Source organism: Tupaia chinensis, unplaced genomic scaffold (genome assembly GCF_000334495.1).
Source record: "Tupaia chinensis unplaced genomic scaffold, TupChi_1.0 Scaffold000609_1, whole genome shotgun sequence".
NCBI lineage: Eukaryota > Metazoa > Chordata > Mammalia > Scandentia > Tupaiidae > Tupaia > Tupaia belangeri.
The window spans coordinates 2877226-2882146 of NW_006160128.1; the positions used below are offsets into that span (position 1 = coordinate 2877226).

The following is a 4921-nucleotide window of genomic DNA, read 5'->3' on the forward strand; positions in this document are numbered from 1 at the left end:
CATCATCACTATTATAAACCTATCAGCAAAACTAAAGTTTCTCTTTCTCCAGGTCAACTAAAATTGTATATGCCACCTCCCCCTTACCTAAGAATGAATCTCCTATATAAACTTAATCAATATACCAAATATACCCTATATTATAACCAAAATCAAGAGTCAAGATGACAAAATAAAGAATTCATTAATCAAAAAATTAAAAAAAATCTACAATGTATTCTTTTCTCATAATCTTTTTCCCTTAAAAAAACCTCCATAAATTCACAATTATAATTTCTAGCTTTTATTATTCTCAATTTTTTTTGTTGAATATGTATACCTAATCTTAAAAATAGCCTTACTCTGAAGTTCAAGTTTCTCTTAACCTCCAAACATTGAAACATATTTATTAAAATTAATCCCTCTGATCCACCCAACCTACTTTCATCACCACCCCTTTTATGATCCAGATGTCTGAAATCATACCATGGGTAGAAGAATATTTTTAAAAAGCAGCTCTTAAACTAATTATGGCAGATGATTTTCATGTTTTCCTGCTACTGTTATCAGAGCTCAGAAGATAAAACTTCTAGGCCTAAGAAAAATAAATGAAAATTTATTTAATAACTTATTTTGGGGAACCAGCAGATGGTATACCAGTTATGCCGCTGGACTCCCTTGTATTCAACCACAGTTTGAGTTCCAGACTAGAGGCTTAAAACTCATGCTGGGTGTATGTGCATGTGTGCCCAAGATCCTGGGAGGAGAAGGGACTGTGGTGTGGCCATCCTCCCTTGGGGGGGGGCAGGGCAGTGATTTTCGCTGTCTGTCTCTGTTTCTCCAGCAAGCACATGTGACCTATAGCAAAAATCTCTCTTAAAGAAAAAGGGCAAAAACAAACACACCTTATTTTTTCTTGCTAATTAGGAAATAAAGCTGCTGTTACTTGACCTTAGAACCAGGCTATCTATGAATACATCCAGCTCATGAAACACTGGAATTCTGTACTACTGCAGCATGAGATTTGCTACTTGGCACCCACATCTATCTTCCCAGTGGCTTCCTACCAATTTAGACATCTTCCTACCACCTAGAGAATTCTGTGTGATCTGGGCTTTGCTATCTCCTTGAGTTACCACTTTATCACCAGTTCTCCCCATTTCCTAGATTAAAAACTGAAGCACAGGTAAACACCTTGTTCTTTCATAAGCTGCTAACAAGCAGTAAGAGTAAGTATTATGAACATTTAATTTAGATCCAGAGTCTGTGCTATAGATCAGGGTGTATTTTCTCTCACTCTTATTGATAAATGTATTACAACTATGAACAACTTACTTACATAAAAAGCAACATTAATATACATGTTCAGTGCTGGACCATACACCATATATGAGTACAAACTATTAGTAAGCTATCCCGTTTAACAACAAAAAGCAGCACATTACTAACAATGGCAGAGATGTGTTTCTATTGTAGCTTGTCAAAATAGGGATTTAACAAATAAAAGGGAAGAAGACAGTCAATGGCCAGAATTATCCATCAAGAAACAGCTGAGCTGGCTGTTTTGTTTTTAAACAGGACTTTTTTTTGGGGGGGGGGGGGGATACATAACTGTCATCAAATATTGTATGTAAAGCACTCAAATTTGAGAGCTATATTAACTTTTCAAACTGAGTATCACATAATATTATAGAAACATGTGGAAGAGAATTACGAGATTTAATAGGTACTAACTACATTTACTCAGTTTCTCCAAGTAGTAAAGGTGATGACTTTGAGGAAGCAAAGCTTAATTTGATGATGAAAGAACACAGGCACTAGTGTAAACAAATACAGACACACATACACTACTGATATTTCTTTAGGAGGCACAACTCTTTTGGAATACTTCTGATGATATGTTATTCATAGTAAAAATAGACAGTAGCCAGTAAGTATAAAAACAATCCATATCAGAAAGGACCTGCATATTGGCTGACAGATTTAAAAAATATTACCTTAAGAAATGCTAATAACTATTTTTAAAAATAGGTATTTCACTCACTTTTTTTTTTTTTTTAAATGAGTCAGGAAAACAGAAACTACTTTAGGTATTCAGTCCTCAATTTTTTTTTCCCCCAAAGCACTTTGACTTATTTGGCCCTTGACCACCAGTATAAAATCAGGCAAGCAGCACACTCAGCTTTGGGAACAACATCAGACTTTGGTCCAAGTCCTCGCTCTCCTACTTATTAGTTGTGGGTGCCTGGTAAAGACACCCCCCTTTGAATTCTGGTTTCTAACCCCCTCACAGTTTGTTAAAGTTATCAAATTAAATAAAATATACGTAAAAACATTTTGCAAAGTTGTCACGTCATACATACCTAAGAAGTTAAAAGGCAAAGGATGTTTTATTTTCACTTTGTAATATGTTAATTTTTTTTTTTTTTTTGCAGTTATCTACTATGTACTATTGATACAAACTAGTAAGCAAATAATTACAATATGAAGGGATGTTGGTCTTTAGCATTGAGTTCCACATTCATGGATTCAACCAACTTTAAAAAAATACTAAAAAATTTTTTTTAAATAATAAAAATACAATTTAAAAAAACCAGTAATAACAACTATAACATATAACATTTAGGTATTGTAGTATTAGGTATTATAAGTAATCTGAGGATTATTTAATGTAGGTGGGAGGATGTGTGTAAGTTATATGCAAATACTAAGCCACTTTTAACCTATATGACAGAGAAAAAAGAGAAGGTGGAGAGGGAAGGGAGAGGGACAGAGAGAGAAGTATTTCTGAGAGGGTCTAGCCCTAATCCTCCCACCCCAGACTCCCAATTAGCAAGGTTTATAGGCGTATGCAGCCCTGCATGACGTGTTCAGCATGGCCCAGAACCAAACTTAGGCCTCCCATGAAGATTTCAGCCTCCCCAAAGTGGTAGCACTACCTGTGCACCTCTTAGGCTGGGCAAATATTAAACCATTTTATGTAAGAACTTGAACATCCGAGGATTTTGGTATCCACGGGGGATCTGGCAATCAGTGGATCACTACACTATGAGAAGAGCAGGAAAGTAATTAACTAACAGAGAGCCACGAACAGAAATATTAAATGATTTCCTGAAGGACAAATGATTCTAAGTGCCAGAACAGGAGCTAAACCCAAGTCTCCTGACATTACTATCACCCAGACAAATGGCAAGAAGGATTTCTTAAACCATCCCAAAAATGGATAAAGGAAGCCCATATTCCTTTTCAAATTATGTGATTGTGATCATTTTAATTAAAGCAGTAATGCTCTCTGGAATGTTAATTCTTAGTACAGCACTGCTAAACAAATAAAACTTTTAAACTATTTCACTGCGTTGAGACAGGAAATATCATCAAATCTCTGCAAACATTACTGTGCACCAGACACTTTGGCATCAGAAGAACTAAGAATGGGATGCAAAGTTCTGTAGTAGTAACTCCTGAACTGTTGAAAGACACATAGTTAGAAGTTTTTTGAGTAGCAACTAAATTGGGAGAAAAATCAAGGCTACTCTGCTACTGCTTTTTTTTTTTTAACTTAAAATTAGAGCAGCTTAAATTTTCGGCATAATTAAGGGGACTACAGGATGAACAAGTATTCAGTCCTTAATATTTCATCGTAGGCTTTAGTTATGCTTAATTATAAGACCATAGTTTTAGTCTCATCGCTGCCAAAATATGGCAAACCGATACTGACAGTAATAAACTACTCAGCAGTATTTAGTTTCAATTTAAAGAGTGACTCGCTCTGCACAACTAGAGTGATAAGGTAATTTGGGCAATTTTCGAAAATCAATGATCAGATGAATAATCTATTCTTGGACCTAGCTCTTTCCAATACGGTGGCCCATTCCATTGGTTCTTTAAAGAATTCAGTCTGATTTCCAGTAAAAATCGGGGGAAATTTTTAGTAGTTTTGCTGGGGCGGAAGAAAAAAAAGGTGGAATTCTCAGGCCCGGTAAAAGCAGAATGCTCAGACTTCTGGGACGGAGGTGGGTGTCAGATCGTTCTCCCGGGCGCCCACCTCCAGGCACCCTCACTTTAAGCATACGGAAAAGACTATAACTACTTGGCCCACTTCAAGAGATTCCTCCCCTCCTACAACCACACCTCTGGAACACGGGAAGGCCGACACAGATCCGGCGAGGAGACCCATGACAGAGCGGTGGTGGCAGAGCTGTCCAGATACTTCCCGCGCGGGGACGGGAAGGGAGGGGTGTTAGCCCGAGGCCTACCGTCTCTCGACCACCCCATGTCACTGTACTCAATCCAAAGTGAGTTCCTGGAGAAACTGAGCAGCGAGAGTAGTCACCTGAGGTATGTGTGTGAGTCCCGCACTTGAGAGCTGCGCCTTGCTCTTTAACCGGAGACCTGACTTGATACACCCGCACCAGCCGTCCGCCTCAGCGTGCGCTTCGCTCAGCCCGTCTGCGCATGCGAAACCACCTCGCCTCGCGCATGCGCCCACAGAATAGAGGCCTCTCTTCATCACTAATCATAGAGTCCGGGTCCTCCGAGAACTGGGAGGACTACGGATCACAGGAAGACTCGATAGCTACGTTTTCTAGCTACCTTTAGTTTTTGCTAAGTAACCCTCAAGGTGCGGGGAAGAAGTAGGACTCTGATTCCTTGTTCCTGAAGAATTAATCCTCTCTCAAAGTTTTAATCAACCATAAGATGGCGCTGTGACCACGGACGAAAAGTGGAGGAAGAGAAGGAGTGTAACCTAGTCCTTCGCCCGGCGCGTGCAGTGCCTTGCGCAGCCGCCGGGAGATAGAGGTGGAGAGGCTGGGAGGCAAACCGGAATCGAGAGGCGTTTCCGCGGTGCGCGCGCCCCAACATCCGGGCCTCGTCGTCGCCTTATACTTCCGCTCCCTCTCTGTGCTAAAAGGAAGCGGAAGTGAGACTACGCCTCCCTGCT

General features: G+C 39.6%; 1 protein-coding gene across 1 annotated transcript in view; it reads right to left on the reverse strand.

The window, feature by feature from the left end:
- Positions 1 to 4785, reverse strand: part of EIF2S1 (eukaryotic translation initiation factor 2 subunit alpha) — a 30069-nt gene extending 25284 nt beyond the window's left edge. Inside the window, exon 1 of the mRNA XM_006158787.3 lies at positions 4313 to 4785. The gene's annotated coding sequence lies outside the window, so the exon portion shown is untranslated. The remainder of the gene's footprint in view (positions 1 to 4312) is intronic.
- Between the last annotated feature and the right edge of the window lie 136 nt (positions 4786 to 4921).